Below are 12717 nucleotides of genomic sequence, written 5' to 3'. Positions count from 1 at the left end.
TTTATTTCTACAGTATTCTAGATCATTGGGATATTGGACTCTAACCTACTGTAATGGCTAGGGTGTATTCTATGAGTAAATGATAAAACCCTTTTGTAAGTCACACTGGATAAAAGTGTCTGCTAAATGCCTTAAATGTAAATTGTAAATGTAACAAATACATCTCAAGACTTGACACTGTAGTCCCGAGACAAGTCAAGAGTGAAAATGTACAATCCAAAGTCAAGATGGACAGTTACCAAGCACTACCCTTCACGTAATTGTCAAGTCACCATGTTTAATGTCGTTACAATATTTGACACCAGCAAAGCATTTGATGTAGTTTATGAAATTGACAAAATCTTTTTATGCTCTTCAGTCTTGGCCTTGATGGTATGCATGTTTTGTCATGTCTGCTTAGAGATAATGTCGCCACTGGGCACCAAATTCTCTCCCAGGTGCTTTATCAAATTATTGATCCACAATGTGCTAGTGTCTTGATTCATCTATGTAGAAAAATCAAGAGCAACTGTGGGTGTAGGATTCGATGTTATCATTCCTACAAAGGGTGCCAAGTCACCAGTTTGTCTGCAGTGCACTAAGAATAGGAAGACTCCCTGTCGGGGAATCAACCCAAGAATTTCTGCCAGAGAGGCGGAGATACTATTTACTATACTAACAAGGACAGATGCATGTGTGTTAAAAGAAACTGACTGAGATGTACGCATCCCACAGGTTTTGAAGTATTTTGGATCAGTGTGCCTACAACAGAAAGTTTTTTAAACAAATTCTGGTGATTTTGACCCAGTCTTCATTTTCCTCTTTTAACAATGTCGGTGTGCTGGCTTATGATTTGTATTTCTTTTTGAATTCTTGTAAAAATGCAAAATATTCAAAGCATTTTGGCTATCCCTGTGTGATAAACACGAGAATGGTCTAAACTATGAGTTATGTCATATGCAGCACTTTTATCAAATTTGGCTTTGACTCTGTTTGCAATATGTCTGATTATTCTATTGCAAATTAATGTACTGAGCTGCACTGTCTAGTCAACATTGAACTTAGGTCAAGCGATGTCCTGCACTACTCTATTTCCAATGTGCAAGTTTCAACTTTGTTGACTTACATTTCTGCTCACATGTACATTCCAGTGAATGGTTTACATGACACCTTCATCAGCTAGGTGTGATTTTTTAAAAACAAAAAGAGTGTTCATGCAAAAATGCTTAGCCACCTTGAGCCGTCCCACGTCTTCACGTGGGAAACCTTGGAGGCCACGGTAGTGTTTTAAGTAGTGGATCAGTCTAATACTCTGACAAGCTTTTGGGCACCTGTTCACCTGGAATTGACATTAGTTTGCTAAAATAGTGAGTAGACCATTCGGGAGATTACTGTCTTTGAATTTGCATCTCAGGCCATTTGCAGTCCTGAATCAATGATATATGGGTACTCATAATTGAGCTTGAAGAAGTCCTAAGGCTTAACCCCAAAGTGCCCAAAGCATGTAACAGCTGCGATGGCTGAGAGGTTAAGGTGTTGGACTCGAAATCCAATGGGGGTTTCCTGCGCAGGTTCGACTCCTGCTTGCAGCGTGATGGAATCAGATGTTTTTCTCCTGATGGCTTTGCTGGAAGAATAAATTCACAGTGTCATGTAGTTCTCCTTTTGCACATGCTTGCCATTCCATTTGCAACTTTGTGCCAGTGAAACTGTAGGAGTCCTAGGAATTGAAGCAGAAATAGCTGCTTTGTCGATAAGTTGTGATGACCCAGGGATTAATGTGTTGGTGTCAAGCTCCAATGTGCTCTCTTGCAGAATAGAGAATTTAGTTGCTTATTTGAAGTGATTTCTGCAGAGACATCATGCCACCAGTGTGGAGAGCTTGCACTCCCAGACCCTTTCCTGAACGATCTACCTGCCACATAGCAGTGTCTTGTTTCATGTAGTGGAGAAAGCACATCCTTCTTACCTCCGTGATGTCAAGGGCATGTAAAAACTCTTCAACTATTGGACAGTCATCTTAGCTCAGTGAAAATTCTGGAAGACTATTTCTCACATGCAAATTGCAGTGGTGTTTGCCTATGCTTTTCTTGTACCAGCATTCCAGGGACAGCACCATCTTTTCTCTTTAACTATAACACTTTATTTATTACACTGTTTACTCCAGTGCCCACCCACCAAAAGTCACTAACAAGATGATGTACTTGCAAGTAACAGCAGTAGTAGCAGCAGCATGACTCGTCTTCATTCTTCCAAAGTTCACACGTTACCCTGCTGCTGCGCTCCCTTCGTTTGCTTCCAGTAGCTGCACACATCAGATTTAAAATCTTGATGCTCACCTACAAAGCCAAAAATGGGCCAGCCCCTTGATACAGGGAGTCAATGGTCAAAGCCCGATTCGTACCTCAAGTGCTTCAAACCTCAAGTATGGCTCGGCTTGAAATTCCATGCTCCAAGTCTCATGGAAGACGAGCATTGAGACTCTTTTCTGTCCTGGCTCACAGATGGTGAAATGAACTTCCACTTGCTGTCCTGACAGCAGAGTTCCTTGAAGTCTTCAACCACAGACTAAAGACCCATCTATTCATGGAATATTTATATGACAAATGACCCTGCTCCTATATTGACTAAGTAAATTAGCACTTATTGTAGGGTATTATTTATTATACTGATGTTGTCTAACAAACTTTAGTACTTATTGTTTATTGAACTTATCATTGTTTAAGATAGACCTTATGCATTTTGTACTTCTTGGCAATTGGTCAATTTTGGACAAGTGGAATAAACTTTAAAAAGAGATCAGGAAGAACTGGAAATACAAAATGGGGACATTTGGACAAACCATTTCCAAACTCTCTTCCAGACAGTAGAATCAAATGCAAATCTTCAACAAAATCCTATAAAGCAAAAACTGGAGGTGCTACAATTGGCTAATCAAAAACCATTAGACTTCTCAATTACTGAGCAGAAACTTCAGGAGAAAATTAACAAACTAAAATCAAAGAAGGCATGTGGGCCTGACAGTGTACTAAATAAAATGATAAACTTTTCAAGCTCTAAATTTCATTTGGCTATTCTAAAACTGTTTAACCTGAATGGAGCTTTTTTCCCTGAAATCTGAAACCAAGGATTAATAGCACCAATCTTTAAATCCGGAGATAAATTCGACACTAAGAATTACAGAGGCATCTGTGTGAACAGTAACCTAGGGAAGATAATGTGTAGTGTAGCATTTTAAATTCTAGATTTCTGAAATTCCTTACTAAACACAATATCCTGAGTAAAAGACAAATTGGATTTCAGCCAAATTACCACACCATTGCCTATATTTACCCCCTATATTATTATAATTATTATTATTGTTTATTGGTAATAGGAGTTGTTGTAGTTATATTATTGTTGTACTTACTATCATTGATAGCAGTAATTTCTTCACTAAAGCTTTGGCACAATTGAATTGAACTGAATGTGTGTGTGTGTGTTCTCATAAAAAGTCCTCAAGTGTCCAGAACAACCTCTCAATCCCAGAACACCCTGAGCAAGAGAGACACAGAGAGAGGGAGAGGGAGAGGGAGAGGGAGAGAGAGAGAGAGAGAGAAAGAGAAAGAGAAAGAAAAAGAAAGGGAAGAGAGAAAATGGGGAGACAAATGAAGGGAGAGGGACAGAGAGGGAGAATGAAAGATGAAGAAGAATGGAAACAGAAACCAAGAGTTGATGGGTGATATTTTGTTGAGTGAATGAGAGAGCGAACTTAAGAGACTCAGAAAGATACCCGAAAGAGAAAAAGCAGGATTAGATGTGGGAGTCTATTGGATGATGGATGACGAGTAAGGGCAGTGGAGTCTGACACAGCTGGAAACAGCCCTCAAGCTCCATCCATTCCAACTCCAAACTTGGACAAATGTGGTCAAAATTGGAAAAAGATCTTAAGGCATTCTTGGCAACTTGCTTGTCGTAAATAGGAGCATTATTCCTGCTGTCATGGAAGCAAACTGCAACACTGCATGAATTCCATGCCTGTTAGTCTGGTTGAGATTGCTTCTAGTAGCAAGGAACCATTTATAAAAGTCTTACTGAACCCACTGACAAGCAGGGCTACCAAGGTCTGCACAAGGGCAGGTATGAGGAATCATTTTGGGAACACAAACTTTATAATAGGAACTAGAATAGATAAGACTTTTGGAAGATCTGGCAACCCAAAACAAACTTTGATGTTTGTACCAGTGTGACAGTAATCCCCCCCAGCTACTTGTACATCTGCATATCTTCCAGTCTACCTTTCAAAGAAAGAAAGTGAGGGATAAATATTTTGCTGAATTTCCAAAGCACTTATATTTGTCATGTTGTGAATACGATGTTACTTCTGTGCTTGGTGGAATAGAAGGTAAAATGCCTGCATACAGGATATTAAAGTAAAGGGCTTGTGCATGTGTGTGGCTGTGTGTGTGTGTGTGTGTGTGTGTGTGTGTGTGTGTGTGTGTGTGTGTGTGTGTGTGTGTGTGTGTGTGTGTGTGTGCGCGTGTGTGTGCGTGTGGCCATGTGTCTGTCTGTGTGTGTGTGCCCATGCCTAAAGTGTGACATTGACCATATGTACATTGTTTATATCATCATACAGTAACAGTGATGAAAGCCAGTGTGTGTCACAGGGTGTCGACAAGTGAAAGATCCATTATGAAGAAGTTGGAGAAAAATCTGTTATTGCTTATTACAGCCTATTATATATAGATTGCAGGCAGTAATTATGGAAGAATAAGAGGATGAAGGAGTCCAACAGACAAGTAAAAGAACCCTTATAAAGAAGTTGGGGGAAAAGGAAGAGAACGGGGCAGTACAGCGCTGCCTATACATGAAGTCTCAGTGAGAGAGAATGAAGCCCAACTCAGTGTCCTGATGTTCAGTGCTTACGACTCAAACACAGGCTATTATCTTAGCCTGGTGAGGCTAATTCACTATAATAACTATAAAGCCCTGAAATTCATTTGTATTCTAAAATTTGTGAAATATTTTTCATAAAACATGTATGTGAAATTAACTAACTGTGCCTCTGAGTATTTCGTTCAGTTCTACATATAAGTGCCTTCACTGTCACGTGGTATTATGACATCACAGTCTAGCCCTATGACGTCACTATGTGTGTAATAAAACTAAATATAAATCTATGAATATAAATCTATAAATAGGGGTCATTTTGCAAGATGGTCATTAAAGAAGTTGTGAAGCGTTCATGCACTTTGGAGCGTGTCTGATCTGAGGCAGGAACTTTCCCAAAGGTGAGTACACATAAATGAAGACAGACTGCTTGGAAATGTCTTGGCCTCGGACTAAAAGACATTTTGTGAAAGAGTCCAAGCGCTAAAAATCAGATTGTAGAAGAGGGAAAAGACCATGGCTGGATAAACTTGGTCATTGTCTAATTCTAACTCTCTCTCCAGCTAGCGGAAATTAGCCAGACTGTCATTAGCGATCCAGGTAGATGTACCACATGCATAAATAAACGGCAAAGAGTCAAGCTTATTTGAAGTCGTTTCGAGTAGGCTGTGTTGTTGTTGACTTAATTATGGATAAGCCGTTCACCCGGTGAGCTCGAGATTACAAGCCAAAAACCGACACCTCCATGTGCTAAAAACAAACCACGCGACTCTTGTGATCGTACGCGAACTTTCCGATTCGCACACTGCTGATGTGAGATTTTAGCACCGATCACAACCTGAGTTTCTCCTAAGAGCGGCATAAATGTTGGCCTATGTGGGAGCAGGTGTAAGGTGAGGTTTCACAGCTCCCTTTTCAGTGGGAACAGTGTTAAACTCTCCAACAGCAGGTGCGCGTGATGGCGACATCATATCAGCTTTAGATGTTCAGCTAGAATAAAGCAACGTGAGGCCTGATTCAGAGACTCGGGAGCACATTAGTCACGTAACTGTTGTTAAGCAGCTTTGTTTAGAACTCAGCATGGTTTATATGAACAATATAATTTGTTTATATGAGAGATGCAATTAGTAATAGTGCAGGTTGCTTAGCAATGGTCATACGTTCCAAGTTTTAAACGAGCGCATGCATCGCTACTGGTCTTGGTGCAACAGGCTTAAACCTCTCTATGAAAAATGGTCTCAGTTTCCGCCAGTTTGGCAGTTAATCCCAGTTGGTGCACCAGCCCTGGGGACGAGCATGAGGACCGGGCAGCCATTCAATTCAGCTGGCTCTCAAAGTCACGTCCTTGTGCACGAGGGTTTACTGAAAAGAAATCAAGTGGGACTGAAAGGTTCACGGAAGGTTTTACGGCCACATTTCTTAAGTCTGTCATGCACCATGTCACCCCCTCCACTCCGGATGGACATGCCAGTGCCTGCAGATCTAACTACACCTGCTACTTGGTACCTTCATTAACGCGCGTGTATAAAACCTCCTGGTCTGTGTTCCAGTTGTGAAGTCTCTTTCTGCACAGCGAGCGTGTCTGAACCTTGTTTACACTTTATGGCTTGTTTTCTTCTTTCAACCTATGCCTGATATTATGGTTCCCGCCTTTGCACCTGTAGTGGTTTGTATTGTTTAATCCAGTCTTTACTTTGTTCAATAAAGCCTTAAATTCCTTTTTATCTGTGTAACGATGAACGGTTGGAAGGTGAACGCACACGTGGAGAAGCGCAAGATTTATTAAGGGCTGATGCAGAATCATAATCACTACACCAGCCCAATGCCATAGAATACATGATACAAAGAGGCTGAGAGTACATGCTGAACAAAAGTAAACAACACAGATGAAGACAAAGTGGAAGGAGGCTAAAACAATAACACAAGCAATAACAAGAACACTTAACTAATACTGGCAATAGAAAACATGAGGCTTGGACTACGAACAGAGGCTGGGAATAATAATGAGCAGCAAATGAACAGTGCACAACACAGGGATTTCCAATGCTGTGCCCCATTATCTGAAAATGACCTTTGTGGTTTCCCTTGTTCCACAGGTTTTATTTGAACTGAAGTTTATGTGGAGTTTTGATGCAGTTATGAGTTGCATGCTGATAGTGATGGTTCAGTGTCTTCTGGCATGGACTACTATGTTTGCATTGCAAATCATTGGTGGTATCCTTTCACTGCTAGAAAAATTCGTAAGTGCTGTTAAAATCGTAAGTATAAATGAACGTTTGTGCATTAAGCATAATATTTTTTAAGCTTATTGCAGTATTTTCCCCAGGATAGCTTTTTAGCCTAATGGCAATGGAGATAATGTTATTTAGCCTTTAATGAAGCTTTATTGAAGCTAATAATTTATTTTAGTAAGTTGTCAAACATTGTTGTGACATTTTAAGAAAAAAGTCGCACACTCGATGTATATTTTCTGACGACTTTTTGTCGGTCTGAAAAGGAGAGGTTTTTTTTACACCTAGTGGAAACTATTGTGCAGTTCCTGAGTAATTGTAGCTCCTATACATTTCGAAGAACAATGTGTTGTTGATGCTGTAAAATTGCTGTTCTGTGCATCTTGGTGTATGTGTGTTTATGCATGTATGTAAAAAGAATGCTAAATATTATGCACTTTTTTCATAGTGGGAAAGAGTCAAGTCCAGTTTCGCCACAGTGTTTCCACAACTACAGCGCACCGGGACTCCCTCATCCATCCTCCAAAAGCCTGGCAAGGCTGTACTTAATGAGCCTACCTGCCTCCTGCTACCTGTGGGCACGGAAACCTCCGATCGCAGCTCTGACGTTGCGCGGAGTCGGCATACAAAGTTTGCATCTAGTAAGGAAAGCTTGCATGATAGATCACTGCTGCCAGAGGTGAAGTATATGACTGCCAAGACAGGCAGAGCCCGCACACTGATTGAGAGTGATGCGGCAGCTGATTTTGCAGTTGTGAGTAAATGTGTCATAAGCTATTTTCATACAGTAGTCATTTTATGCATAATCTCTACTATACGTTTTCTGTTTTTCTGTCTGGAGTTGGCATTCTCAAACCATCCCATGCTTAATGCCATGGTAAACAGAATGAAGTAATTTTAATCAATGTCTGAATACATGTTAGAAAGTGTTATTATAATAGGAGGGGCTCATTGTTTGCTGTGGCTAAGATATGTCCACTCATAAGGCAGTGTCTTGTTGTTTTCATTCCTTCAGAGAGACTGGATTTCCCACGTTAAGATGAGAGTGGATGAATTGGAGGCAATAATTCTGATGGAAGAAGAGTATGAAGGAGTCCATCAGACAAGAAAAGGAACAATTAAAAAGAACTTGGAGAATGTGGAGCTCAAAGATGAACTGAAGTCCCTGAAAGCTCAGCTGGAGAAAGTAGGAACACCAAAATGCAACCTTCAGTTCCACTGCAGTCACATACAGTCAATGTCATACTATAGACAGAGGGTGATTTTAGACAGAAATAAGGAGATGTCTTATGCCTACAGCACAACTTCACAACTCGACGAGCAATGTGGTGTTGGTCGTGTCAGATTGCTGGTCTGTGTGTTAGTGTTTTTGCGCATGTGTGTAATAAGAATGCTAAATATTATGCACTTTTTCCACAGTGGGAAAGAATCAGGTTTAATTTCCCTGGAGTGGTTACAACGCTGCATCCCACCAGGACTCCCCCATCCATCCTCCAAGGCAGGGCTGCTCTTAATTGCCCCCTGCGACCTGCAGCCACGGAAACCCCCAAGCGCCCCATTGCTGTTGCCCGGAGGCAGCACAAAAAGTTTGTGTCTAGTACATACGTCCCGTATTGCAGAACACGGCTGACAGTCATTATGGAGGAGGATGAAAGAGTGACAGTGATTATGGAGGAAGAAGAGGATGAAAAAGTTCAGCAGACATGTGAAGGAACCTATAAAAGGAAGTGGTGGAAAAATCTATGGAATGTCCTGATAAGGACTAAGAAATCTGAAAGGAAAAACAGCTGCAAAGGAAAATTAAGCACCATATTAAACAGGAAAAGGAATGGAAGAAAAGACAAAAGCGCCGGGAGAGGGAGTGTAGACTGTGCAGAATGATGGAGATGTTGAGGCTGAAAGGCTTCCAGAAAGAGCAGAAGCAGCAAACCAAAGGAAAACATAAATCAAAATGTAAGGGAAAAAGATTTCTGCAGCGATTGTGGCTCTCTCTGAAAAGAAGATGAGGGCGCATTGGACTGGAAAAATATACAAAAAGTACCACTTTTGTAATAGACCCTAAACCCAAAACTAATAAAATTAATAATGAATCTGAGAAGGCTTGATGTTACAAAGAACACATGTTAACAGTGAAAGCAAGTCCATTCACAGCCACTTATGAAGAACATCTGTTTTCCTCAACACACAATCAGCTTCTTTAACAATGAAGTGATGGGAATCAGGAATCAGTTCCAAATTGTCCTATCCATCGGAATGATATGCCTCCGAGATGATCAGTTTTTAGAAATGCCAGGACGTTTTTCTGATAGTTGAGCATTGCAAAAATCTTGAACGTCACGATGTCAAACCATGTCTGCGCTGGACGTTGGACTTTCCTCTGGTTCCATGCATGATACTTACATCAGTTTATTCTCAACAGACACAGAGCAAGAGACACTGAGACAGAGTGATGAAGAGGAGGAAGACTATGCTCAGATCATTATTATGATCATGTGGCATGGATTATAATATGAAGCTTCAATAAAGTCATTAAACTAAACCTGATGATGGGTTATTAATTAATTACAAAAAGATGTATTTGTCTAACTTACTGTGATGTTTTAGCAAAAACAAACATGCTAACTCGATGTACAGTGACTGATGGCTTTGTGAGCATTTAGAGAGGTTTTTGGACACTGTGGACATGTCTAGGACATCTAGGGGAAAACAGTGTGTAGCTACTTAAGTCATTTCATGTATATACTCAAAAGTGTTGAATTTATTTATTTAGCCAAGTGAATCAGGAAATGTAGAGCATGATTGAAAATGAATCTCCAGCATCAAAAGACACATTATACACTCCAAAAATCAAAGGCATTTTTGTTTTTTGACATTTTCTTTTGAATTACATGAGCTCAAATGGAACCTAAATGATGGAAAAATAAGCCAGGATGGGAATGGATATCCTGCCCCAGTGTCTGCTTCAGTTTGAATCCTGAATGGTAATTGTGCTATGTGCACAATTTCAGATAACTAGTGTTACCCAAGCGAACAAGTACAAAGCCTTCAAAAATGAGCTTGGAGGGGCATAGCCAAATTATTAATTAATTACAAAAAGTTGCATTTGTCTTTATTTTACTGTTTGATTTTTGTTTAAAAGCTATTTTGATGACTGAATCATTTTTGAAGGAACTTTGCCTTTGTGATGGTTTTTGCTGAGTATATACACTTTTTTGCCAGGTGATCAAAATTAACTATAAAATATTTTTATATATATAAATTTCAGTGGAATGGAAGAATATCATTATTTAAGATCAATAATTAATGGTGGAAAGTTTTAGAAAATATTAACAATTAAGAAATCCTCTAGGTGACACACAAGTCACACTTCCCCCATTTACTGTGCATATAGCCAGCGGTTATTTTTAACATCCAGTGAAGAGGATGAACACTAGAATACAAATCTTAATGGTGAGGTCAAATCCCAGCTCAGCATTGTGTTGATCGTGTGGGGTGAGGCCTGTCATAAATGCTTTTGACCCGTTTCAGTCTAATAGCTCTGAAGGGCACAGATCTGCATAATCCATCTCAGTTGGGGAGTCTGAAAATTACATGGTTCATAAACCTTTTTTTTTAATATCATAAAGTTTGATCCCTCTAACTACTTTTTCTATTGTACACTCAGTATTAGCAGGTTTTATAATTTTAATATCCAGTGCTTTATCCTTATGTTTTTACTGTTTTATAACTTGACATCGACACTGGGCACCAAAATCTCTCCCAGGTGTTTTATCAAACTATTGATCCACAATGTGCTAGTGACTTGATTCATCTATGTAGAAAAATCAAGAGCAACTGTGGGTGTAGGATTCACTGTTTTCATTCCAAAAAGGGTGCCAAGTCACCGGTTTGTCGGCAATGCGCTAAGAATAGGAATACTCCCTGTCAGGGAATCATGCCAAGGATTACCACCTGAAAAGCAGAGATACTATCCACTATACTAACAAGGACAGGCGCATGTGGGATAAAAGAAACTGACTGAGATGTACTCATCCCACAGGTTTTGAAGTATTTTGGATCAGTGTGCCTACAACAGAAAGGTTTTTAAACACATTCTGGTGATGTTGACCCAGTCGTCATTCTTCTCTTTTAACAATGTCGGTGTGCTGGCTTATGATTTGTATTTCTTTTCGAATTCTTGTAAAAATGCAAAATATTCAAATCATTTTGGCTATCCCTGTGTGATAAACACGAGCTTGGTCTACACTATGAGTTATGTCATATGCAGCATTTTTATCAAATTTGGCTTTGACTCTGTTTGCAATATGTCTGATTATTCTATTGCAAATTAATGTCCAGAGCTGCACTCTCTTGTCAACATTCAACTTAGGTCAAGCGATATCCTGCACTACTTTATTTCCAATGTGCAAGTTTCATCTTTGTTGACTTGCATTTCTGCCCACCTGTACTAACAGCATGCCAGTGAAAACTTTACATGACACCTATATCAGCTAGGTGTGATTTTTTAAAAACAAAAGCAGTGTTCATGCAAAATTGGTGAGCCACCTTGAGCCGTCCCACGTTTTCACGTGGAAGACCTTGGAGGCCACATTAGTGTAGTAGGTAGTGCATCAGTCTAATACTCTGACAAGCTTCTGAGCACCTGTTTATCTGGAATTGACATTAGCTTGCTAAAATAGTGAGCAGACCATTCGGGAGAGTCCTTTCTTTGAATTTGCATATCAGGCCATTTGCAACCCTGAATCAATGACACATGGGGACTAATAATTGAGCTTGAAGAAGTCCAAGGACATAACCCACAAGTGCCCAAAGTATGCAACAGCTGCAATGGCCGAGAGGTTAAGGCGTTGGACTTGAAATCCAATGGGGAATCCCCGCGCAGGTTCGACTCCTGCTTGCAGCGTAAGGAGATGACGTGTTTCTGTTCTAATTCCTTTACTGGAAGAATGAGTATACGGTGTCCTCTAGGTCTCCTTTCGCATATACTTGCCATGCCATTTGCAACTTTGTGCCAGGGAAACTGTAGGAGTCCTAGGAATTGATGCAGAAATAGCTGCTTTGTCCATAAGTTGTGATGGCCCAGGAATTAAGGTGTTGGTGTGGAACTCCAATGTAGTCTCTTGCAGAATAGAGAATTCAGTTGCTTATTTGAAGTAATTTCTGCTGAGACATCATGCCACCAGTGGGGAGAGCTTGCACTCCCAGACCCTTTCCTGAATGATCTACCTGCCACATAGCAGTGTCTTGTTTCATGAAGTTGAGAAAGCACATCCTTCTTACCTCCGTGATGTCAAGGGCATGTAAAAACTTTTCAACTATTGGACATTCATCTTAGCTCAGTGAAAATTCTGGAAGACTATTTCTAAAATGCAAATTGCAGTGGTGTTTGTCTATGCTTCTCTTTCATGTCTTGTACCAGCATTCCAGGGACAGATCCGTCTTTTGTCTTTAACTATAACTATAACACTTTAGCTATTACACTGTTCACTCCAGTGCCCACCCACCACAAGTCACTAACAAGATGATGTACTTGCAAGTAACAGCAGTAGTAGCAGCAGCATGACTCGTCTTCAATCTTTCAAAGTTCACACGTGTTACCTTGCTGCTGCGCTCCCTTCGTTTGCTTCCAGTAGCTGCA

The 12717-nt window shown here is 40.2% G+C and overlaps 2 non-coding genes across 2 annotated transcripts; both read left to right on the top strand.

Annotated features, from left to right (window-relative positions):
* The first annotated feature begins 1489 nt into the window (after positions 1-1489).
* On the top strand, positions 1490-1571 carry trnas-cga (transfer RNA serine (anticodon CGA)). The gene has a single exon. It is a non-coding gene; the product is annotated as a tRNA-Ser (tRNA).
* Positions 1572-11900: 10329 nt separating this feature from the next.
* Positions 11901-11982, top strand: trnas-uga (transfer RNA serine (anticodon UGA)). Its single transcript has one exon. It is a non-coding gene; the product is annotated as a tRNA-Ser (tRNA).
* Positions 11983-12717: the final 735 nt, after the last annotated feature.

This window comes from Electrophorus electricus, chromosome 15 (assembly GCF_041902795.1).
Source record: "Electrophorus electricus isolate QZ-2024a chromosome 15, ASM4190279v1, whole genome shotgun sequence".
NCBI lineage: Eukaryota > Metazoa > Chordata > Actinopteri > Gymnotiformes > Gymnotidae > Electrophorus > Electrophorus electricus.
This window is presented reverse-complemented; position numbering and strand designations above follow the sequence as displayed.